Source organism: Callospermophilus lateralis, unplaced genomic scaffold (assembly GCF_048772815.1).
Source record: "Callospermophilus lateralis isolate mCalLat2 unplaced genomic scaffold, mCalLat2.hap1 Scaffold_93, whole genome shotgun sequence".
NCBI lineage: Eukaryota > Metazoa > Chordata > Mammalia > Rodentia > Sciuridae > Callospermophilus > Callospermophilus lateralis.
The window spans coordinates 120,585-148,281 of record NW_027517451.1 but is presented as its reverse complement, the minus strand read 5'-3'; positions in this window follow the sequence as shown (position 1 = coordinate 148,281).

Below are 27,697 nucleotides of genomic sequence, written 5' to 3'. Positions count from 1 at the left end.
AGAGAGAGAGAGAGAGAGAGAGAGACTGACTCCAGAGCAATACAAAGATCTATCTGACAGAGTCCTGTGACCAGAATGGACTGCCTTATGAGGTAATGAACTCCCACAAATGAATAAAGGGGGTCAAACAGAAAGCAAACGTTTGGAAGATAATCTATAGATGATATTTAAGCAATTAATATCTTTCAGATGCTTTCAACATTGGGATTCTACAATCCCATATATCTTCCATTTTTCTTTTCATACAGGATGTTATGACTTCTTCTGGCCTCTGAATCAACACCTTGATGATAAATTTATATTATCCTGTTTTTCAATTTGTATTATAAAGATAAGCACCTAGGATGTGAAGAGTATTGTTAATAAAAGTGCCTGATAACTTGGCTGCTCAACTTCTGCTAACTGCAGGTAAAATCATTCCCAGTTTTCAAAGTTCTTCATGGACTCTCCTGTTCATACATAATTTTCTACCTGTGAATATCCCTGCTTGATTTTATGTTCCTTTTATCTTTCTCTCCTCAGGTGTCTTACTTCTGAGGTCTTCCTTCTGGAACTATTTATCTCCTATGACTTGACAAGTTTTACTTTCTAACTTCTCTTTGACTAAGCTGTGATTGACGCTCCACTCTGATGACCTTTCCCCTCTCATTAGCAATGCCTTTTTTTCCTCTTTTCATTATAGATCATCTGAGAGAATATGTAGTTCAATATTTTCAACTTTTAACCTATTCTTGCATTACTATTGCTATATTTTATTAATTTCTTTTCCTATAGTTTTTCTGTGTATATTTGCAACCATTTTATCAATGAAATGTTTTAATCATACTAGCATTTGATTTTTGAAAGCAAAATCTTTCATTGCATTTGTGACATGTGGCTTGTGTATTTCCCCAACTACATGATATTATTTCTCTATTGTTACTCCTCTCCTGTTGTTTTAGACCACTTTTTTGTTGCTATGATCAAAAGACCTGACAAGAACAAATTTAAGGAGGAAAAGTTTGTTTGGCACCCACAGTTTCAGAGGTCTCAGTCCATAGATGGCTGACTTCATTCTTTGGGGCCTGAAGTGAAGCAGAAACACCCTGGAGGAAGAATGTGGTGGAACAAAGCAGCTGATAACATGGCACCAGAAATCAGGGAGAGAGACAGTTCTTCTAACCAGAACAAAGTATAAACCCAAAGGCTAGCCCCCAATGCTTTGCCTCCTCAAGTCACACCCTACCTGATTTCAGTTACGAACCAGTTCATTCCTATCAGGGAATTAATTCACTGATTGGGTTAAGGCTGTCATAACCAAACCATTTCACCTCTAAACCTTCTTCCATTGCCTCACATATGAGTTTCTGGGGACATCACATATCTAAACCACAATATCTGTCAACCATTATTTCTCCCCATGGAATAGAAATATTCCATTTATTGATATTTAATAACCAATAGAAAATACTCACTGCAAAATTTATGTTTTTTACTTCAAACATTCATGAGTAAACATTCAAAGGAAGATGACATAGTCCCTTAAAACCAAAACTTATTCTGGCCAGTCAAGCTTATGGAGATTTCAATAACATACACTGGGATACTCAATATTTTAGGTGGGTTTGACCAGGGTTTTTTAGGTCATGTATTCTCCATGGGACTAATATGTTCAGATATGATCTGAAGTAGTTTTCAAGTTGTAATTCGCTCTCAGCTTGTGAGTTGACCAAACACCAACATTTTATAGACTCTTGGAATATTCCATATATTCTTCCTTCTTCAGTCAAAAAGAAAATATTTTTTCTTTGCAGGACTTCTTCTTCTTCCTCCTCTATAGGTCACCAAATATTCATAAACCCTGAATTTTTTGGGATATTAGCTCCAACAACATTGTTATTATGGTTCAACAATTAAATTTCACTTCTCAACTTATCTCCTAATAGTTGTAGAATCATCCTATAAATTTTGAGTTGCAGAATTAAATGAGCTATTTATCTTCAGCATATGTGTGGGCTCAAGAAAGGAAGATAAATCAGAGAAGAAGGAAAATAAAATCAGTTCTCCACAGCAATAAGATACTGTGGCTTTTCTACCCATCTCAAATTGAATATAGAGAGCAGCCTGATAGGTACACTTGATATTTCACTGCAATCAAACCTTGAACATACAATATGAATGCCTTTAAAAATCAGTTTTGAAGTTTGAAAAGATAAAATGCCTCAAAATAGAGACTCTGATATCAAATAGAACAAGCCTGGGAGCAATTCAGCTATAGTGGTAGAGAATGGAAATAAGGGAAGGGGATCATGGCTAGGAAAGGACTGTCCCTAGTGCTCAGAGGTGAGTGGGCAGGTGAATATTCCTAGAAGATGCTTCTGCCCTGTTCTCTTTTTCTCTTTGACAAAGATTCAGATTGCTTTATAAAGTCTTTTCCTTAAAATATACCTACCAGCAAGTTAAGATTTACATTGAAAATAGTTCCATTTCTATTCCAGGAAAGCAGCAAGTACTCTCTACTAACACTTTGCTTCATTTGTTTGCAGGCTTTTGTGCTGGTTTCCTATGTTTGTTTAGGTTTGTCACTTGTGATATTATGTACCAGAGATCTTTACAGTATATTAGTTTATAATACTCACTATGACAAAAATTTTAATGGAAATTTTGCTGACAAAAGGTTTTCATATAAAACCTGGTAAGAATTAAATAATAGAATAAATATTCATAATTTATTTAGGGCTGGGGATATAGCTCAGTTGGTAGAGTGCTTGCCTCGTATACACATGGCCCTGGGTTCAATACCCAGCACCACACACACACAAAAAAAATCTCATAATGAATTTATGCTCTCCCAAGTCTGTCTCTCTGCATGCTTAACTGAGGAAATATTCAAAGAAAATTTCCCAAGAAATAGAGACCATGATTTTGGTATTTAGAATTTCCTTGATAATTTTAAATATTGTGTTTATTGTTGTTGTTGTTGTTGTTGTTGTTGTTGTGTGTGTGTTTGGTACCAAGGATGTGAACCTAGGGGTACTTTATGACTGAGCTGTATCTCCAGTCCTCTTTATTATTTATATATAGGATTTCATTAAGTTGCTAATATTGGCTTCAAACTTTTGATCCTTCTGCCACAGCCTCCTGAGTTGCTGGGGTTAAAGGTGTAGAATCATCATGTCCAGCTAATTAAAAATATTTTAAAGTTAGTTACATCAAACTGATATTTTTATAAATTATTACAAGTAAAACTAAAAATATAGTGGAATATTTCTCAACACATACTAAGAAGTCAGCATGAATTTGGAGTGAAGTCTTTCTCAATTTGGAATTATATCAAGAAGTATTAGTCCCCTGATCACAAACATCTAATAGTGCCTCCATATTGTGAATATTTTTTTTTTATGCCAGGGATTGAACCCAGGGATGCTTAGGTACTGAGGCACATCCCTAATCCTTTTTATTTTGATTTTGATATTGGGTCCTTCTAAGTTCAATTTCTAATTCTCATGTCTCAGCCTGCCTTGAGTTGCTGGGATTACAGGCACATGCCACAGTGCCTGGCTCGTGAATTGTTTTATATTTTAAAATTTTTACCACTTCCCAGCATCCCATTTAATCTATAAGATTATTCTTGCAATCATTATCTTCTGCCTTAGGTTTTGCATGTTCCTCTCTTATGCATTACTGTCTATATTGTCCTTATTTTACCCTAACCCTAAATTTATAATCTTCCTGAAAGTCCCATTCAAACCTAGTTTCCAACTTGAAGTCTTCCTACCCCCCAGTCAAATATAAATGGCAGCCATCTTTTGGAATTAGCATACTTATTGCTGATAGCACTGATTAGACATCTATACACATAATATTTTCAGTATTTCTTGAATTTCTGACTTTGCCTTTACTTACTCTTCAATATGCTCAATCATATCTTTCAAGCAAAATTATGAGTTTCACAAGGGCTCATTAATGTTTCTACATAAATTAATCTTTGAAACCCTGGGTGGGCCATCACAATGTTATTGTATAGGAGATGCCTAATAAATATTACCAGTAAGTCAGTGAATGAATAAATGGATATCTCTGAGGAAAAAAAATGATACTGTCATGTTTTATCGGAGTGAATTCAATGATATGCTAGGGTATAAAAATAGATGGACATCACTTGATTAAGAATAGAGGTTATTTATGTACAGCTTACTCCAACAAAGGAGTCACCATCACTTGTATTTTCAAGAGGCTCAAAGGCAGGCAAGGGAACTGAAAAGCCAGAGAGAGAGAGAGAGAGAGGCTTTAGAAGTGCTCTGATTGAAGGCAGGTGACATGGGGAGGGCAACCTATGCAATTGGTTAATGGCTTTCTCTATGACCTTTATGGCCATATTGTGAGCCTAGCAGATATTAACTCTAACTTTACCAAAGAGGACTGAGATTTAGAGAAGCAATCATCTTGCCCACTAGAAAAGGAAAGTAAGCATCAACCTGATTAGTTGGAACTTAATTCACTTCTCCCAACATGGTGCACCATTGGCTTGAGCAATTCTGTGCTCTCTTGGTATTTGCAGCCTAAAAGATCAGAAAGACTTGTAAAAAGAGCCTCAGTGCAATTTTAAGATGTTCCCAACATAATCCAATCAGTTTATTAGGGAAAGAAGAAAGTGAGGGTTTAGCATCTACCAGCGTGCTATCTACCCAAGTCTGTTTAACAGAAATATTAATCAAGAAAATAGTGCTGGAAGTCGAAACAGTTTCAAAAAGATATTTATAACTCAGTCACTAGGTGGTCCTGTTGCTAATAATTGTTGCCTTAAAACGAGAGAGAAAGCTAAAGGGAAACAAAAGTGTATGAAAAGGATAATGGAGGCTTTTACAGAGGCCTGGAAGAGAACACAAAGAGCTGGAAAATTTGTATAAGGATTGCAAAAAGCTTGGTGACGTTGTTTCCTTTAATCATGGACCAGTTGTTACCTAGTTTATGAATTGCTTCCGTTAGCTCTCTCCTTCTCTTCTCAGATGTATGCACATGTTTTCCTGAAATTTGACCCTATTTACTGCTATAGGCAAAGGTTATTAAGATGATGGTGTCATCCCCATCGACATTGCCTTCATTCGTGCTTTATATACACTGCTTACCTTATCAAATAACAAGCCCTCCAACTCCAAAATCCAATCATGACTGTAATTTATGGAAATAACAGAGACCAAGCAGCTTCTTACAAATGCTAATTTGTCCCCATCTAAATGAATTTTGCTTTTTAAATTATAAGTAAATTCTCTGAAAGCCCCTCATTAACATTTTCCCTGTGCCATAGTGACAGCTGGCTTTCCTACAGATTTCAGACTTGCAAGTCTAGATCATGTATCCCTTCCCACACCTAAGATTCCAGGGAACTCAGCCTACCTTTGGTGATAACTTAAAGGTGGCTACCCTGAGATGAATGCTTTGCTTGTGGCCTGTTTATGGCTTCAAGGCCCTGTGGGAATATAGCAACTTATCAGCTTTACCAAGGTGCCATGTTAATAATTTCTGTGGGTATTCCCTGTCCACAGAAAATGAATCCCCATGGTTATGTGGAAAGTCAGTTTAACTTCCCTACTCATTTCATCAGTAGGGAAGTTAAACTGAAACCACTGGACTAGCATACAACACAAGTAGAAATATTTCAGGTAGAGGTATTACTCATATTCCTACATGACATACAGAGAATAGTGAACTGAGGGATATTTTTCAGCTATCCTAGTAAATTTATGAGGGCAGAAAGCACAACATACATATAGTTACTGAAAGTCTCTGTGCTCTGTTAATCAAGTGTTTGTTCAGTTCTTATTTAGTTAGATAACCAGCACATAACAGGAAAGATTACTCATTCAATTCAACTCTGATGAGGAGCTCTCAGAGTGAAACATGGTTTGGTTAAGCCAGGTCCTGTGGGGATAAATTCATGGATTGGCTTCAAGGAAAGGTACTCTTCAGAGTTGATTTAGCAATTCTGTTCTGTTTCATTTTTTCACAGACACAACATCACTCACAGTTTTATAAAATACGAATATAGTTTCCTTTCTTAATGTGTTACTAGATAATAGTATAATATTTTCTAACCACTGCATTCAACCTCCCTCCACATAATAAGAACATTTTTTTTGTTCTGTTACTATTGCTGCAATGTTTATGAGAAAACAAGATGTTCCCTCCAGTAATTATCTTAATTATTTTTTATTCAAAAGGTGACAAATATTTTTATTATATTTTCCATTTCACATGATGGGGAAACTGACTACCACAGGGTTAAACTGCCACCAATTTCCATATTCTGTGGTGGTCTACAGAAACATCTCTGACAAGTCCTGTGTCACACTCCTATGTCAGGCAGCATCCTATGCACACTTAGTATTATCCATATACTCATATCTTTTTTTTAGATTTATTTATTTATTTTTAAATTGGTTGTTCACATCATTACAAAGCTCATGACATATCATCTTTCATACTTTTGATTCAAGTGGGTTATGAACTCCCATTTTTACCCCAAATACAAGTTGCAGAATCACATCTTATAAAGAAATATGGTTGCTCAGAATTAGGGTTAAGATGTGATTATTCCTTGCTCTTCAAACCTCAAAAGCACTAAATGCAGAATTCCTGGGGAGGAGTTTGCTATGTGCACTGGACCTTTTGGTCATCTTTAAGGCAAGTGAGATTTGTTTCACCAATGTTCTTCCTTCCTTGGGTGCATTATTAGGGGGGTGTGGTTAAAAAATCAGTGAAATCATTGACAGTTATGTTTTTGAGGTTTTATTGCATACAAATTTTTAAATAAAAATTCTTCAAAAAATACCCTCATATGAAAATTTGCATAGTTATAATGTTAGAAAGATATTATTTGTGTGGTAAAGAGAAAAAACAAATACTTGGGAATTTCTTTTTAAAGCATCTTTATATTAATGAATTTAAACCAAATTTTAACAGCTTCTAATGTTAAAAAGAAAATAGTAGGGGGGCATTCTATCATTAAATAATAGATCTTTAAACTGTTTCTGTTGGAAAGATTTGAAGGAAACTTTCCAGAGCAATGAGTAATTTAATTTTTTAAAATTCTGGTATATTCCTCTGTATGTCTGTGAAGCAGAAAGGAGCATGTTTTATAGCTATGTCATCTTTTTAAAGATCAAATTGATTAAAAAAGAAGTTATTTGAATGAGCTTTTATCTTCTTTATCAGTTTGCAGAAGTATTAATATAAACTTACATAGAAGTTTTTGAGACATTGGATTTTTTTCATTTTTCTGTTCACAGCACTTGAAATTGTAGGTATGTTCCTTGAACTTTAATATTGATGAAATGCCCTTACTAGATGTAAATTCTACTGAATTACAAATAGATTATGAAAATGAACTATGTGAAATTACCATTAAAGAAGTTAAGTATTTGAAGACAAGGCTATTCCTTGTAGAAGGGACATGGTGATTAAATCTAGGGCTTAGAAACAGCTGTTATTATTCATTTCAAATAACTATAATATAGTTTCTTACCCCCCACTCTAGTGATTCCAAAATGACCAAAGGGTGTCTTGCATACTAGAAAGATTTTATGGAAGAGGTAACATTTTATATGTGCTTTGAATGATGAGTAGGAATCAATGTGTATAGATTTTGCACTTAATATTCTGGGGAGAAGAAGCAGATCAGAGAATCACTTTTATCAAAGAGTATAGTAATCAGATTTCAAGGACCAGTCTGGTTGGTTAGGACCAATCTAGGATGGTTAAGCCAGACTAGTGAAAATAGGAGGCAGAAAACCCTGCTCTCTAGTTAGGGAAATTGAGCTCTAGTTCATATGAGAAGAATAAAGCCTAAAAAGGGGATGGAGATGGGAGAGACTGTTACAAGGCAAGACAGTCACAAAACTAATAACTGAAAATTCATCGTGGTAAGAAGCATGAAGGGTTCAGTCACCTTGTAGTTCAAAACCTAGTTTAGATCCTGGAACTTAGTGGACACTGAATATTTATTGATGGACTTCATGAGGGATTAGATAAACATTCTCATATTTGAAGGCTTGATCCCCAATGAAGCAATGTTAAGAAGTGGGGCTTTTACAAAATGATTGGCTCTTGAGGACTCTAACCTTTTCAGTGGAATCATTCATTTGATAGATTAATAATTTGAATGGACTACCAGGAGGAAGTGGAAACTGTAGGCAGGAGGAGCATGGCAGTGGGCCTTTGTGGGACACATGTCTCACGTACATGGCTCCTTTCTTCCCCACCTCTCTCCTTCCTGGTTGCCATGAACTGAACTGCTTTCCTCTGCTATGTCTTTCTGCCATAATGTTCTACCTCACATCAGTCCCAAAGCATTGCTGATGGCTAACCATTGACCTCTAAAACTATGAGCCAAAGTAAATCTTTCTTTTTCTTAGTTGTGCTTGTCAGGTATTTTGGACACAGCAACAAAAAGCTGACTAACACAGGTTGTTTCCAACTTAAGTCTACAGCATGTGATGTGGACAAAAAACTCAGATATTATTTCTTATGTAGATATGCAACAGTTTATATTTAGAAATAGAATTGATGGGCACCAGGAATGAAAATCTTTAACTGACTTAGAAACTAAAACAGCTTTCCAAAAAAGAACTAAGCACTTAAAACTCCATTAATCAGGTTCCAAGAGTTATTATGTTACTACATATTACCTACACTTAGTGTATTAAATGTTTTGATGTTTACTAACCTGGCAAATGATTGGTGCTATTTTTTCTTTTTAATTAAATTATTTATTTATTCTAATTTGTTATTCACGATGATAGAATGCAATTCATTTCATATTACACAAACAGAGCACATTTTTTTAAAGTCACTGTACACAAAGTATTTTCACACCATTTGTGTCTTAACACATGTGCTTAGGGCAATGTCTATCTCATTCCACCATCATTCCTACCCCCTTGCCCTCTCCCGTTCTCTCCCTCCCCTTTGCCCTATCTAAAGTTCCTCCATTTCTCCCATGCTCCCCCCACATCTCCATTATGAGTCAGCATCCTCATATCAAAGAAAACATTTGGCCTTTGGTTTTTTGGGATTTGGCTTATTTCACTTAGCATTATATTCTTCCAACTCCGTGATTGGTGCTATTTCAAAATCATTATAATTTGAGTTTACCTGATTTCTAATGAGGTGTAGTAACTTTTCTTGTGCTTTTAGGCCATTAGAAATTCATGTTTTTAAGGATCCTTTCAATTCTTTTCCTGTTGTGCTAGTTAATTATCTTTGTTTTATTGGTTTCTAGAAACTTTAATATTGCATGAATATCATCAGCTCTTCCACTTTGTGGCTTTTATTTTCATGCTCTTTTATGGCATCATTTGATGAAGAGTAGCTATTCATTTTATGTGTTCCAATTTACCAATCTTGTCACTTATCATTTTATCAAAATGTCATGATAACATGTTGTTCTTGTGAAACAGTTCAAAATGGGAAGGTTAATATACATTAATAAGGCATTAATATACTGTTTCAGTTTTTCAAAACATCAAAAAGAATAGTGAATTTTCAAGAGAAAAAAACAGAAGATCAGAGGCTTAAAAAAAGAAGGTGGGGATGAGAGTAATGCAGAGAATTAGGCCAAGAGGTTAGGAGAACAGCCAAGGTTTCACAGTGACTCAAAAAAGAACAGGAGCAGTACAAGAACAAGGAATGCTTTGGGGGAGTTTTAAATGCTACTGAGAGACCAGTTGTTCATTCTTCTTTTTCCTTTCTTCTTCTGTTTTCAACAAGGTACTGCTTCCCAGGCCTTCATCTGTCCACACTTTACAGGTGGGTCACTCTTTGGCTCCCTACCCTTACTTCCTTGTCTCTACCACCTGTGCATGTTAGGGTCCTAACACCTTTCTATAAAGCAAGTTGGCTGCCATTTACAGATGAAAACACAGGGACCCACATTATGTAATCTGTTCAAAATCACCAAAGACAGCCAGACAATTGGTCAGTAAATAGAATTTACTGATGGTTACAATGCAGGACATGAAACCCCAGTGCTCACGAGACAGGAATCCACCGTCAGCCTCTGTCCTTCAGCTATTTATACTCTGAGGAAATGAAAAGAGAAGTCAAAAGATGAGCAACCCCAAGAATACTGTAAGACATCTCCAAAATGACAACATGTCTTAAGAGTAGAATGAAAATAGATTTTAACATTGGAATTTACTGAATCTTTTAGTATCACTATCTTCACTGGGGCATAATATGATCCTATCACCAAAATGCCCAATTCTGCAGATAACTGAACTGATAGAGAGTTTTCAATCCCTAAAAATAATACTGCTAGTGGACAGATGAATAAATATGCACTACAGTAATTTTCTGCACTATTTTGAGAAAGTCTTGTATGACTAATGACATGTGATTTGAGAAAGTCTTGTATGACTAATGATATGTGATTTGTCTTTCTCTGTAACTTTGAATAACAAGGTAATTTTAATGTGATTTTTTTAGTTGATAAATATAGATGACTATTCATTTAATCTAAAGAGGGATGGATGACAAAGTAACTATATTCTTAATAAAATATATTTTATGAGAAAGTTATTTTTTCTTTTGAAACTTTTAATGGAGTTAACATCTGAGGTTTTATCTAAAGAGATTTAAAATGTTTTTCAAGCTATTACTTAACAACACCATACTTTCCATGCAAAAAGTATAAACATCCATTATTGGATTGGAGAGGAATACAGTTCTTTATCACTGCTTAGTTCTGTGCCTTTCCTCAAATAGCAGGCTATCAAGAACCTCTCTAAGGTAACTATGGCTAATGACACCTTCTACCACCTATTAATTTGCTGTTTCTTATCTGCTATGTTTTCTGAAAACTCATAAGAAAGACTTCTTTAGAATTTCATAACAAACAAAAATCTGGAAAATTCTGAGTGACTACCTTGAACCTAGAGGCTAAAAATAGGATATAACAATTTTAAGTTCTAACCTTGGGGCAGTATTTAAAAAACTCAAGATACCTGATTCTTTTGTGTGTGTATGTGTCTGTGTGTGTCACCAGGGTTGAATCCAGGGGCACTTAACCACAAAGCCACATCCCTCAGCCCCTTTTTTGATCTATCTATCTATCTATTTATTTATTTGAGACAGGGTTGCTTAGGGTTTTGCTAAGTTGCTTAGGGCCTTGCTAAATTGCTGAGGTTGACCTTGAACTTGTGATCTTCTTGCCTCAGCTTTCTAAACTGCTGAAATTACAGATGTGTGCCACCAAACCTCCCTCAAGATACTTAAGTTATCTGATTCTTATCCCAGTCCTATAAGATATATATTATTATTACCTCTGTTCTACAAATGAGGCAAGTGGGAATCTACTATGTGAAAATCCTGAGTGGAATTTTTTATATCTTTCTTACCTCCTACCTCTAAAAATAATAAACATACCACATAGGTAAAAAACCCATTCTACTTAGTTTGTCTGAGTTTGGTAACTTAGTTAATGTCAGTTTTATTTACCTTACATTTTCAAATAGTGGGAAAGAAACTTCTTTTTGATGAGTTCTTAACTTGTCTCATATTTTTGAAAAGGCATTAAAGATACTTGGAATGATAAAAAGTGTGATGCTCTTGTTATGGCCATAACATGAAGAGTTTTTTGGTGTCATATCAAGCGGAACTTTAGTTGGGGAAAGTGATTCCTATCCAATTACCTTCTTCTTTTTTTTTTTTTGCACAAACCTACTGCTGAATTTTTGAATTGTCAAATTTATGAATCAAATTTATTTATGAATAACTGTTGTCATGGAACTTTTTATGTTTTATTTTTCCCAAAGAAGACACAGTTGCTCAGTAGAGAGACAAAAAGGGACACTAGCATAGAATTCTTGAAGCATGTTAACATAAAACACACAACAGACAATTTAAAACTCATTTAGCAGTTAATTGCCAGGGTTATAAGCTGGTGTCTTTTTTTTAACTCCAAGATATGCACATTCTTCCAAAATGCATGATTTTAACAGAGAACATCTCTTCTCAAACAATTTTCTTCATAAAGTTCTTTCCTGCATAATAAATTACCTTCAACTTGATAACAAAAATTTGTTCCCTCACAGTTTTATGCCAGAAGTCTCAAAATAAGAGATCAAAAGGGATATGGTGCTTCCAAAGACTCTAAGGAAGAATCTTTCTTTTGCTTCCTACAGATTCTGGTGCCTCCGAACATTTTTTGACTTGTGGAAGAGTAGCTCCACTCTATGCCTGTCTTCACAAAGCCTTTTCCTCTGTGCTTATCTCTAGGTCCTCTTTGATTTGTAAAAGGGCATCCATCATTGAATATAGGATGATATCATCTCGAGATCTTTAATCTAATTACATTTGCAATGGTCTTTTTTCTAAATAAGATCACACTCACAGATTCCTGGTATATTTATCTTTTGGGAGCCACAGCTCAATTCATTATGGAGACTGATCTATGTAGAGTAGGAAAGAACTTTTAATATACTTGAAAAGCTATCAGTGGAATGGATTATACTGTATACTTTCAGTATAATAATTAAAAATACAAAAGCTTAACAATCTATGATATTTAATGAAAGGCAACATTTAAACATTGTCTTGATTCCTAGTAACAACAAGACTAAGTATAATTTTATTAAAATGAAACAAATTTAGTTTTAGAGAAAGTAGTTAATTCACCATTAAGCCTCCCATGAACCTAATTATAAATCAGGTTCAAAATCAGATTAATGTACCAGAAATCTGAATGGATACTAGAGTACCCTAAAAATAAAAACAAAGTCAGAAAATTTCAGAGGTACTTTGATGAAATAATTTCACTCATTTCTTTCATAGTAGGCTCCAACTATCTTATAATTGTTCTAAAATGTTTTTATAATTTCTCATTTGGGTTCAATAAGTTGTGTTCCTTTTGAGATCAGTGAGTGTCCTTAATTTAAAACACAATTGGGGAAATCTAAAACAGTGGAATTTTTTTTTCTATAGTGTAAAGACAAAAAAAATATTCACTTAGATTTGGGAATATATTTCTCAAATAGAAAGCAGAAGCAAATTTTATTCATTTATTTATTTATTTATTTATGTGGTGCTCGGCCAGGGCTAGCTACATCTGAGCTACATCCCCAACCCCTGTAAATTTTAAATAAAAGAATAACAGAAAAGAGAAATATCACTGCATGGTTTGTTTTTGTCTTTAGGCATCTTCCCAGAGAGGTGGGCAGAGAGAGGGAGTTAAATGAAGGAAGAAAGAGAGAGGAACAAAGGAGGGAGAGGAGAAGTGGGAAGGAAGAGAGAGAGAGGGAAAGAGAGAAAGTGTGTTGCTCCTCTTGCAATCTAGAAAGAAATGCTTGTATTTTCTCTCATACAAGAATAATTAGTTAAAAAAGAAAAGACAACAAAAACTAGAAATTGAACATAGCACTGGTGAACTTAATTCACTAATTCTGATGAAGTTCTTTTTTGTTTTTCTCTATTAAAAATCAACAATCTATGTAATCAAAATCTTACTCTACCTCACAGAAATTTTTACATGTGAACTCTGTGCAATGATATTTGGGAGGGTCAACATGGGAAACCTTGAACTCTTTCTTAGAGCTGGTTTTTAAACATTTAATAAATTAATGTAACAAAGACAGTGATGTTCATCAAGGATTTCATCAATTCCCCTACATTTTCCAGTCCCTTTGTGGTGAGGAGAACAGTGGCTCATTCTGGGCAGGTGAGCTGAAGCATTAGGGAAAAGTCCCCTCAGATTCTCCAGCTCTGCTCTTACCCCTGAGTCCAGAGTCTGGGTCACATGTTAATGAGCAGTGCAGGGTTTAAAACAGCCTGAACAACAGCCATTACACTGAGCTCAGTACCCTAGATACAAGCTGCAGTGAACTTTATATTGAAGGAAAAATACATATATTGTAAGCCACTGAGATTTTGAGATGGAGAATATCAAAACATGTACCTATCCTAATATATCTGGTATATCCAAATTGTATGAGACTAGCTAAAGTAATCCCTTAGTAGATGTGGAACAAATTTAAATGCTGCAAAATGAACAGGCTTTAAATTTGCTTTTTAAATATTTTATTCTTTTTGATGCTTTTGCTACTTTTAAAGGGAAAAAGAATCTTTGTGATTCTGGACTTAGTTGCATGAGTAACATTATTTTCAATTTTACTAATTTAGATTAAAACCACAAGCAAGCAAACAAAAGGATAATATACATCCCAAATTCCTCTTATACTAACCATTGTTATCTTTTAAAAATGTTTTTATTAGTGCACTATAGTTTATATAATGGTGGGATATATTTTGACATAATCATATATGTATGGAATAAAATTTGCTCCATTTTAGTCCCTGGCATCTCCTCTTTCCTTCTATAACCATAGTTAGTAGATTTTTTCACACAGTCAAAATTTCATAGAAAAGATGGAAAATCATTAATTTCTTAATAGAAAAACAATTCATCCACATATTTATACATGTAAATGACATATAGTGAACTTGTTATCTTGTATGAGTTGGTGAGTTTTTTTCTTATTTGTTGGCTTGCTTGTTTTATTTCCATTTGTTCTAAAACAAAAATTGAAACTTACAGCTTTTTATTTTTTAATTTTTTTTATCTTGGCATGATTATTTTGGTAAAATAGAGTGGATGGGGAAATCACCAAAGCCTACCTTAGCCACATAAATCTTTCTCAATCTCCCTCTCTCCTTCTCATCTTTTTGCAACACAGGGGATTGAATGCAGGATCTTGCACATGTTAAAAAAATTGTACCATTGAGCTACAGTGCCAGCCATAAATATCCTTTTATTAGACCATATAAGAAATAATAAGATTATGAGAGTTGTTCTTCAGTCTGTGGGCCGAGAACCCTTTTAAAATAAATTTGCATATCCATATTGAATATTGAAACATCTCTTGTTAGTGATTTTTGACAAGAAAGAGACATGTGACATGTGACTCCCTACTTATCTCTATCTTTAATCAGTATATATTACTAATATATACTGAAAGAAGCTATAACCCCAAGATCCTTTTGAGAATCAATTGTACATACACATTGAGGTTATGATAACTACTTGCTGTACATTTATTTTTATAAACATTATTAGAGATAAGTAGGTGGGGTCTTTATGTTCCATCCAGTCAAGTTCTCTAACATATGATGTTTCAGTGAATGCACTTGTCCAACTAAATTCTCCCATCCCAGAAGAAAAACAACTTGCTCTTTGGGACAGGGAGTCCCTCACTTCCACATACCAAGTAACACTGTTAATGTAAATTGTCAGGTAGACAATTTTTCACTTCTGAAATTTGTATCATATAGCGATTTGCCAATTTTAAGGCTCTCTCTTGCTGCTTTGTGTAGACAATATGATGGGACTCAGGGTCAAGTGGAAGAGGAGACTATTTCTTTGTTTGCAGTTTTCTTTGAGTCTCCCTTGACATTTTTTTCCTATTAATGACATATTAAAAAGGTTGGAACCAAGTAGATTTGCAGTGAAATCCTACCAGTGACATCTATTGCAGTATTTGTTTTTCATGTGAATATCAAGAAACAGAAATCATCTCCTTGAGATTCTCTGATAAAACCACAAAATAAAAACATGAGAGTTGACTGTTAATCAAAGTTATCAACACATTTTAATGCTTTCAATTGTAGAAATAAATGTCATTCTGAAAAGTATATAAATGTGAATGGAATGGAATAATTGGGAGACATGAGAAATTTATTTCAATAAAAAACATTATTTACTAAAGATAATTGAAAAACACAATAATAAATCCATGACATATAATCAGAAAGTCACTCAAAAGACTGAAGAAACAAACATAAGCATATTAAGTTAACTAATTTTTAACAAGGTCATCCAAGAGACACAACAAGAATAGTTTTAAATAAATAGTGTTGGGAAAACTGAATCTCCACAGGCACAAGAATGAAATTGGACCCCTATCTTCCACCACACTCTGAAATCAACTTGAAATAGAAAAAGACCTAAACCTAAGATCTGAAGTCATAAGTTTCCTACAGGAGACACAGGGGAAATCTCCTTGAGATGACCTTGGCAATGAATTTTTGGCTATCACAACTAAACTCAGGCAACAAAAGCAAAAATTAACAAGTGGGACAGCAGCCAAAAAGATTCAGCACACAGCTTAGGAAACAGAGAATCAAATGAAATGGAGCCTGTGGATTTGGAGAGAATATTCTCAAACCATGCATCTGATAAGGGCCTGATATCCAGAACATATGGGGAGTTTGCACAGTTCAAGAATAAAGCAAAACAGAACTGAACAAAGGTTTAAAACAACCTGATTAAAAGGCGAGCAGAAGATCTAAATGTTTTAAAAAGATCTAATATTTTAAAAAGAAGATATATAAATGGCAAACAACATATAGGTTCATACAAAGGTGCTCAATATTATTAATCACCTGGGAAATGTCTATCAAAAACCACAATGAGCTCTTACCTCACACCCATTAGGATAGATATAATCAAAAAGAGGAAGGGACCCTTTTGTACTGTTAGTGGAAATATAAATTGGTCTAGCTATTATGCAAAACAGTAAAGAAATTTCTTTAAAAAAATAAAAATAGAATTATTCTGTACGCCAGCAATCTCTCTTTTGGGTTCATGTGCAAATAAAATTAAATGAGTACCTCTTGGAGATATTTGTACTCCTATGTTCATTGCAGCATTATTCATAATGGCCATGTATGAGAACAACCTAAGTGTCCATCTATAGGTGAACGTGTGAGACTTATAAAGTCCAGTGGTCCATTTTCAATATACAGTATTTATCCTTAAATGTAATTATTTGGGATGTAAGAAAGGCAGCTGCAGAGGAGAGCAGCATGAAAAGTTACAACAGTTAACACTTATAAAAATTCACATGTATAAAAATGCATAAAAATTCACAGCCCCTTGACAAACAGGAGGTGAGAAGAAACCCACCCTCCCAACAAAAATAAACTGTGTATGTGCCAAAAGGCACTCATCCAAGGGAACTTTCCCACTATAAGAGAACAAAAGGAGGAGGGAACAACTAAAGGTATATTTATTTAAATAACTCAGAGGAGACAATAAAACCTAGACTACATTTGCGAAGATTGTGCATTCCACAGGACTCAGCCAATGAGGAACTGGGGGAGGGACCTTGTGTTCTAGAGGATAACATGCTGGGTGTACCCAATCTGCTGGTCTTGATCACAGGCACCTGATCTTGCAAGAACATCATTAAAGTAAAGCCTTGATTTTTGCTGTATCTTGTGTCTTTAGTCCACTCTTTGAGTTTAGACAGGTGAGTGTGTTTCTGACAAATGAAATAAAACACACACACACACACACACACACACACACACACACACAGGAATATTATTTAATCTTATATAAAGAAGATTCTGCCTTTTTTGTGGAAATAGGAATGAAGCGTTAGGAAATTACTTTAAGCAAAATAAGCCAGTTGCAGAAAGAAAAGTACTATATCATCTTACTTATATGGAGTTAAAAAAATAACTGAATACACAGAAACAGACAGGAGAAAAATAATTACTGTGGCAAAGGAGTGGGGAATGTCAGCCAAAGGGTATGGAGTTGCAATTATGTAAAGAAGTGAGTCCAGAGACCTACCAAACAATATAGAGTAGATAGTTAATAATATTGTGTTGCATACTGCGATTTGCTCAGAGAATACACTTTAGTTGTTCCTACCAACCTTTTCCCATCCTCAAAAACTAAAAAATAAAAATTAAAAACAACCTATGTGAGATGGTGCTCATGTAAATTTGCTTGCATATGGTAACCATTTTACTATGTATAAATGTTACAATATGATAAAATATATACATAATATTTTAAAAATAATGTTCCATGACATGTAATAGCCTATAATTGACTCTATGTATGGACTTGACATCTTTTGCAAAAGAATTAAGGCAACATAGTAATAAAATGAGTAATTAGCTTTTAATTAAACTCCTGGGATAATAATTACTAGGTGATTGTATTGGCATGCTTTTCATTATATACAGACGGATGCACATTTATTTATTTTTGTTCTTTGGTGCTGTTTGTACAAACAGAGGATAAGTAACCTAGGAGAATTAGTAACCACTTTGACTTTGCCTCTGTAGATTTAGCAAGCAGTTTTATTGTTTAACTTCACTTGAGGCTTACACTAATGAGGATAATTTTAATCACCAAGAGAGAAAAGTATCTGGAAGAACATTTAGCATAAGAATAAATCCTATATTCTCTACCCTACAACCTTCTCCATCTCTAATTTCCTCTTGCCTACCCCCACCCTGGTCCTGTACACAAAGTACCGATTGTACCAGTTCACTATTCCTGAGCTTCTCTTTCCCACTAAGTTTTCATTCCCTGGGAAATAAGAGATGATCAGAAACCACTGAAAAACTGGCAAGTTGCCATTTATAGCAGCATATGTTTGGCAGCAGGACTTGACCCTTCTATTAAAAAGAAGATTCTTGGTGGAAGAGAATCTGAAAACCAAAAAAGAATCCCCTGATGTTCTCCCACAGGAGGAAACCATTTCACTCCCTTTTAACAGGCTCTCTATGAATGCTCTTTGAAGGGAAAATCATAGTTCTTTTAATAAAAATTCTTTCTTTCAGTTTCCTTTTCAAACTTCATCTATTTCTTTTTTCCATATCCTGCATATTCTGATGGCTCCCAGTTTATTAAAAGGATTCTATCTACAAAAGAGAGAATTTTTATGCTGCTTCAGGACTTGTTCCTAGAGGGAATTTTCATAGTCTAGTATCTTTCTTCTATTTTAACTTGATTCTACATTTCAGCATGAGTCTACTTCAGTGAATAATAATAAAATAAACAGACTTTTATACATGCAGAAGAAAAGTATACTAGGTATTTAAAAGTAAATATAATTACAGATCGAATATATTTGTAATACACAAAGGAGTTTCTATGAATGTGAATATACATGTATAGACTTTCAAGCACATTATCTGGATATATTGATAGCCCTTAATAATTGCCTAGTGAATAGGTAGTTACAACATATGATTTTGAAAACAAGATAAAATATGAACAGTAACAAGAATAAAATGAAAAGAGCTAGCATTTTTTACACTAATACATATAAACTACATAAAATTTTGGATGCCTTAAATGCATTGTCTCATATAAACTTTAAAATAGGACAATTAATGTGTCCTCTTATTATCTTAGTCTTATTTGTGAGAGAACTAGGCACAGTTAGGCTAACTATTAGAATGAGACTTAATAAATACTTTTTTAATTGAATGAACTATTTACTAACCAGATATTTAATTAAATATATATTTAATGTATAATAGATATGATAAAATATGATACATATGCACATATTAATATAGAATATGTTAATACCTGTATGATATAAACATAAATATAAACACAAAGTAAAAGCATAAAATATTACATATTACATATGTTATACACATGCACTCTAAGAAGAGAAGATAGAGAATTTTTATTTTCAGGGATTTTTTTTTTCCCTGCAGGTCTTGTTAGTCTGTTCTTCCACTGTTTTGAACTGTTATCTTTTCAAGAATGTTTGCTTTATAAACCACTTTGGAAGACAGAAAAATATCTTTGTGTTGAAGGAAGAGATGCCTGCATATAGCCTTGAGAAAAAAAAAATATTTTCACTCTCCATGAGAAGGCATGGGCTGCTAGCTATTCATTAGAAAAAAAAAAACAGGTTCCCTATGCTCAGGGTTTATCTCCTATAATGTAATCTGTGGTGTGTGTTAGTAAGGTTGAGGCAAAAGGTTAGTCAGTGTAGGTAATGAATGACTGGGTCAGGAAGATGACCTTTTTCAAAGGAAAAAAAAATGTGAATACTTGCACATCACTTCTCCTTCCTAAAACCTGTTGCCAAACTAACCTACCTCTAGGGAATTGTTCTTCAGTGCTAGGAGTTGCTAATAGGTAGTAGCCCCTGGGTGGTTTTCTTCTGCCCTTAGGTCACTCCACCTTTTTGGGTCAGTAGGCAGAATGGGAGGAGGGGGCATGAGAACCAAGGAATCTGAAATTGATAAAAGGGACTGTACATCCCCACTCCCTCAGGCAGCAGCTTTGGCTCCCCTCCTCTGAGGAGAAGTCTCTCTGTGTCTCTGAATCTGCCCCTGCCCCATGCTTTAATCCTTAAAATAAAACTTTTTGCTCTTGCCTCAGCAGTTCTCGGGTGTTGAATCTTCAACACTGGCAAACCGGACTGAGACCAGGACTCAGAACACAGGTATCATCTCTGATCTCAGACAGGGCCTCACTGAGGATCGTCACTGAGGTAAGCTCTTTCTCATGCACCCCACATCTTTCTGAGGTGCGTCTTTCTGGAGGACAATAATTGGCACCCATGGCTAATGAAATGCAAGTCCCCATTCTACAAGATTTGTGTGACAGAATTCATGGCCTAGGAGGCTCCTATTCATGGGCCCTGGAGGTGGGGCATGTTGGGTTCTGCAACATCATTTCTCACTATCCTATCCAGGCTTGGAGCACATTAGGTGTCTCTAATTTCTATCTGCCTTTGGATGTGTGGAGATGAACAAAGGGTTGGAATAACTGTGACACTCTGGCTGGGGCAACTCCTTAGTACACCTCAAAGGTTTCTTCCCCAACTCCTCTCCTGACCACCCTTTTTGGGTATCCTGTGGTATCTGGTCAATCAAGTAGTACTGAGCAAAAACCCCAATAACACATGTACCTCCAAATAAGCCATAATGCACTCTCCCCATGCCTGCTTCTCCCAAGTACCCTCTCCCCTCGCTGATCAGTCTCTAGGGTTGAGTGAGGGATATGGAGTGCTTTGAAAGGAAATGCCAGTTTTCCCTTTGTTTGCATATGAAATCTTTACAAGCTTGTATGTATTCCCATTGTTGTTTCTCTGTTTCTGTGTGCTTCTGTGAGTTTCTTTGACTGCAAAAGGGAGATTTATTTCCACAGCCCACTGAAGATTTCTTTGGCCCATGGCAAGACTAAATTTTTATTCCAGACTTTACCCCTAGTTTCTTTCTGCTGCCAAACATGGTCTCAATATGGACTCTCTATCTGATAGAGAATCATGGCTATCAGAGGGAAATAAATTTTAATGCGACTATACAGCTCAGCCTGTAGGAAGAAGGTAGTCTGAGGTTCCTATATGCAAGTCTGAGGACTTCTCACACCTTATTTAAAGAACCCAAATTACACCAAAAATGTAAATTAGGTTCAGCTGTGATCAACCATTCTAAGTGAGGCCATATTTCACCACAAAATTTATTAACTAATGGGAGGCTCGACACAGACAGGTCAAGATTCACTTCAAAAATGGGTTCCATATTCTCCCAGGGCTTACAGTCACATAGTAAGGGTAGATAATCTGGAGGCTTACATCATTTTCATGGCTGCCCATATAAAAGCACATGAGTTATGACCACAATGGTGAAGCAGCAGTTGAATCCAGAGGGCATGCAAATAAGGAGGGGTGGAGACTGCTGGCCATTAGATGCTCCAGCACTGGGGAGATGTCCCCTAGCCAAAGGGACAGTCCCTTGGAGCAGGTACCTATGTTTCATTCCTTTGTTTCATGTTTTGTTCAGAGGAGAGCCTCTTGCTCAAATGTAATGGGAGATAATGTCTCATAATTTTCTGCATCCAATTCTGGCCTGATTACCAACTAAGGAAATGAAAAAAAAAGTTTAAAATGCCATATGCATGAAGTTTTGCTCAAAAAAGCAGCTCTCTCTCTCTCCAAGGCTTGCATTTGATTTGTAAATTGCAGAAGCTTTCAGGGCTTGCAAAGCTTGCAAGACTTAAAAGGCTTTCAGAGAACCAGTTGAGACTAAAGGGAAAAAAAAGTGTCACTTTTAAATTCAATTCACTGTGGGACCTAAATGGCTGACTATCTTATCTGCTCTCATACTCTACCATCCAGCTTTCTTAACAAGTTTCTCCCTAAGCACTACAGCACAGGGAGGGAAAAATAGAATTATCTCTTATATACAAGTCTTCTTTACTTTGAGAATCTTTACCTAAAGAGTTCAGGACTCTCTCAGTCTTTGAATATCTGAACTGATTCTAATCTGAGCCAAAAAGTGCATTCTGATCGATAAAACTGTTCTTTACTAGAGTAATTACAGCCATGTCAGGTTTTTTTTTTTTTTTTTTGGACTCCTGTTTTGTTTTGTTTATTTTTAACTCTATTTTTTGAACTCATGATTTTATGGTAAATTCATATTGGTCACATTGGTCTTGCATGCTTAAATCAATATATTTTTTCTGATTAGTTTTATGTAACTACAGAGATTTTTATACTGTTTGCAAGAGTTAGCTCTCATATACATTAGAAATTCTCCCTCACAAAATCCTAAGGACATAAATGGGAATAGATCTGATAGTCATCAAGGACAGTGGTTACCTGACCCTTTGATTTAAATGTCCACCATGGCTGTCACACTTTACACTTGGCATTTCCACTTGTACAGGCCTGCCCTACATTTAAGTTATAATGTGAAAGTCTGATAAACACTACTTTAACAAGTGAAATGTAATAGAGGCTTTAATAAATATCTGTAGCTTTGGCTTTAATAAAACATCTGTAGCATTGTCTTCTACTTGTGGAGATCTACATACAAATAGCTACAAGATCTCTGTTTCTTGTCTATTATGTGTATATGTGTGCACACTTGTGTATTGTATAGTGTCTATGTATGTGCTTATGTCCATATATTATGTACATGGTATCAAAATTGGCATATATATAAATGAGTGCTTATAAATCAAAATTTAAAAGAAAATGTATCCAAATACCTTTTAGTTCACATGACTTAAATAATAGAAAAATATTCAATTTAAATTAGATAAAAAATGAGAATAAAGATGTCTTTAAACTTATTAACTCACACATTTTTCCAGGTGACCAATTAACAAAGTGTTGGATTCTATAAAATGTCTGGAATGTAATATTCATTGCTTCCAGAATTTTTTTTTCAACAGAGAAGATACTTGGTTAACTACACTTGTCTGATACTTGGTTTTTACCGTTAAAAGTGAGAAAATAAGATTTAACATCAATGGAATTAATAATAAATGTGTTTCTGAAGGAGATATCTTATTAATTTACAAAGTTAAAGTGCTAAAACATCAACTGCTAAATATAAAATCAAGTATTTTTAACTTCTTAAATTCCATAAGGTAATATATTTAAACATTATGTGTGTTTTCATAAATGGGCAAATGAACAAAGCTTGAGATTTTTCTATTTCTGTGTCTTCGCTAAAAACAAGATTACTAGGAATTAAGATCCTGTCAGGGGTAACTCTATATACAAAGAGTACAAATGTTTCAATTGGGTTTCAACTAAAGTACTATAAAAACAAAGTATTTTATCTTATTAGAGTAATTTATCTAAATGCAGAAATTTTATAAGAGTTCTTTCAGAGTGTGAATTAATAAAAGGGGTTAATAACTAGGAAAGACAAAAGAAGGTTCTAGGTATGGAAATATATTTTAATATGAAAAGTAGGTGGAAAAAGAAATGTTTCTGGATGAGAAGTTCTTTTCTGTGGTAAAGTAAAAAGTTGTAGGATGTCTAAGTTACAGAAGGTTTATGGAGGGTAAATTTCAGAAAGTTTATGTGTAACTAAATTGGTTATATATAAGTCTCACAATCAGTTAAAATTTTTCAAGGCTTTTCTTAAGGTTAAATATTAATGCACTCATATAAACCAAAGTTTAATGTATGTGTTAAAGTAACAAGGATTTCTTAAAACATTAATCTTCTCTTATCTATCAAGATAATTTATTGTGTCTGTTAAGTTTTATTATTTAAAGAGACTAGTCTAAAGGGAATTAGGATTTTTACAACTCTGATTAAATAACAACTGTTATTTTCGAGTATTACACTACATTACAGAGTCTACATTTTTCTTTAGAAGCTAAATTTGGTTAGTATAAGAACATCAGTGTAATTGTGGTGTGGTTACTGTTTTCTTGGCATAATAGATGTATTTTATCTTCCAAGTATACAAGTCTTTAAAGTATAAGGTCTAGAAGAACACTTTATCAAGCTGGTATTCTTCAAACTAAAGTAATTGAAATGATAAAAATTATGTTTCTTGGTTCATAGTTATTAAACAAACTAAATGTTTTCTTACTCTTAATTTCATTTTGTATTTCCCTTATAAATTTTATAACTATTATCTGTTAGTGCCTTATAGAAGTGTAACTTCTAATATAACAAGTTAATTTGAGATAATAGGTCATCATCTATATGACAGACAGGATATAACATTAACTTCCAGGACTAATACTGACCCCAATTAAATAGAAGGAGTAAATAACTATAAAGTTATAGACATTAAATTTAAAACCCAGCACTCTTACTTTAAGACTGGTAAAACTGGCTTGCTGGATGTTTAAGACCGAAGCTTAGAGACTAAAGTTAAGAAAGTAAATGGGCCAATAAAGATAATAGCCAATATTTGGCTCTTGTCCTCTGAATCATCTTAAACCCAGGGAACAAGGGGACTTCTCTGAGGGCTTTGCAACTTTGGACCACATGACTTCTCAATTTGGGATTAATGAGACCATATAAAACAGAAAGCTAACTAGTGCACATGCTGCAAAGAGGAGGGTTGTTGGAGAGGGAGATGTCCCTGATGCTTCCAAGGGAAGCCACATTGTCAATGAGGCCCTGACCCATCCTGGCAGATGGCACTAAAGAAGCTAATAGGCTGCTCTCAAGTTCCCTGAGGAAAATCACCTGAGTCCTAACCATAAATAGAAACAAGGTCAATTTGATCAGCTTAGTCTTAAACATCTATCATAACAAGTAATAACAAATGTACATCATATCTGGACATTTAAAAGAAAAAAATATTTATCTTACTATGTACACTTGTGTTAGCCCCACCAAGAGTAAGCAAGACTGGAGGCTACAAAAGGGGGATTCTTAGACAGGATTGCCTGATAAATATCAAAAGAGACTATCAGCCAGGTGTCATGTTGCATATCAGCATCTTGGGAAGTTGAGGCAGGAGTATTGTGAGTTCAAAGCCAGTCTCAGCAAAACTGAGATGATAAAAAAACTCAATGAGACTCAGTCTCTAAATAAAATAAAAATAGTGATAGGAATAGGGGTGTAATTCAGTGCTTGAGTGCCCCTGAATTTAAACCCCAGTACCCCTCCTTTCCCCCTCTAAAACAAGACACTATCAGAGTCAGAAGTTTCTTTTTTAGTCAAAAGTCAATTATAGTCCTACAAATCTTCCTAACTTCCTACATAGATACACTTGATCTGTTTGCTAGTATGATTTTCTAGCCCTAAGTGTTGAAAACCCCGATGCAAATAAAAGACCACCAACTCCAATTTTAGGTCAAATTAAAGCAAGCTTGTATTTGTGGACACAAAAAGAGCTCATCAGCGGCTGTCTCTCTTAATGTGGGCTAGAAACCAGCCACCCAGCATCCCAGTAACAGGTTTTATAGCCCAAAAAGTTGCAAAGGGTGGTGTCTTGAGAACTTACAGCTAACAGGATTTTGACAAGCATAATATAAAGGCAGATAGTAGGTTAATGATCTACATGGCATGCTATTTCAAGGTAGGGCGTAAATTCAGATCCTAACATCAGAATTTATGAGGTGCTCCTGAGATTTCAGAGAGGGTAGTTTTCTGGTCAGGGAAAGCCATGCATAGGTGAGTTCAAGGCATGGGCAGGAATTTCAAGTTTAGAAATTGCAGTAATTTATAGTAAATCACAAATTAACTTTTCATGACTTTATGACAATATGGCTCCTAATCTTAAAATGGAATTTGGCTGGGTTCATTACTAAGTAACAGAAACAAAGAGATCTCCACCAAACACAGAGGTTATGCCAATAAAAAAGCATTTTACAAAAATCATATGATATTAGACAGTTTAACTATATCTTATGAGAGCATCTGTGACATTATAAAAACTAAATGTTGTGTTTACATTCCTGATAACTCTGGCAATGTTCTAATATGCTTAAAGATTTACACTCTCAAATAGAAGCCATTTCTTCACCAGTCTTATTATAGGAACAACTTCTCAGCTTTTGCACCTTCTGGTAAAAGATTACTAGTTTCTGTCATCAGCATGTTCACATGCTGCAGCATTTGTTCTTGTATTAAACTTATTCCAGTACTTATATCTTCTTTTTTTTAAGAGAGAGACAGAGAGAGAGAATTTCAATATTTATTTTTTAGTTTTTGGCGGGCACAACATCTTTATTTGTATGTGGTGCTGAGGATCGAACCCAGGTCACACGCGTGCCAGGTGAGCGTGCTACCGCTTAAGCCACATCCCCAGCCCATATCTTCTTGTTTCTCTCATAGAAGCATGCCACAATCTCTGGCTGGGCACAAATCACGAGCCACTACACAGCTTGTAGATTCAAACAGCAATTCTTTATTCCCGAACTCACACCGGCTGTCTACAAACACGTTCTGGGGGAATCCACGTTCTCTGCCCAAATCCACACTCTGCCCAAATCCACTACTCCTGGGCTTCTCTCTCCCAAAAATACTGTCTGACCCTAAGAACTCAAGAGGAACTCATCAGCAGGATATGCCCTATTCTAAAGGGGGAACACCCTAATCTCCTATTATGCTAAACCGCCCTATTCTAAAGGGGGAACACCCTAAACATGGATCCGCCCTGGTCCTTGAGCAAGGTCACCTTACATGCAATGTCCTGCAAAATGTCCTATTTCCATGAGTCCTTCCACTAAAGAAACATGGGGGTACGCTGGCAAGGAAATTGTCATACCTACTTGGCTGATGGCTCCCAGCATCTCCCCCCTTCTGATTAATTAAACAACAAGTAATGTGGCTTAAGGACCGTGCCTGGTAGGTTGTCCAGATCAACAGAAGCACCCACCTCCCAGATGACTTTACAACCTATTGCTTCCAAACCAGACTTTTTCCATGGACCCCTCAACTGACCCAAAACATTCCTAAAAGGAAAATCCAAACTGTTTGCTCCATGTGGCTTCCTCTATCCCCAGCCTTAAGCATCCCTAGTGGTTATCATACATTTTTCTTTATAAGAAAAGAAAGGGCCAGGTGATTGAGGCCAGGGCAAAAAGGTCAGTCAGTATAGGTAATGAATGATTGGGTCAGGAAGATGGGATCTGATTCAAAGAAAAATAATGCTAATACTTGCATTATTAGAAATTGCACCTCTTCCACCTCCACCTGTTACCAAAATTACCTGCTTCAAGGGTATTGATTTTCCATTCAAGGAATTGTTAATAAGTAGCCCCTGGGTGCCTCCCTTTCTGCCTGTACTCCTGGGTGGCTGGGTTCCTATCCTTAGATCACTCCACCTTTTTGGGTCATGTAGGCAGAATGGAAAGAGGGGCATGAGAACAAAGGAAATCTGAAATCTGTAAAAGGGTCAGGACATCCCCACTCCCTCGGGCATCAGCTTTGGACCTCCTCCTCTATGGAGGAGTGTCTCTCTCTCTCTCTCTCTCTCTCTCTCTCTCTCTCTCTCTCTCTCTCTCTGTGTGTGTGTGTGTGTGTGTGTGTGTGTGTGTGTGTACTATCCTTTAAAGAAAACTTTTTGCTCTTGCCTCAGCATTTCTTGGGTGTTGAATCTTCAGCACTGGGGGAATGGGACTTGGACAAGGACTTGGAATACCAGTATCATCTCTAGTCTCACCAGGATGACTTGATCCTCT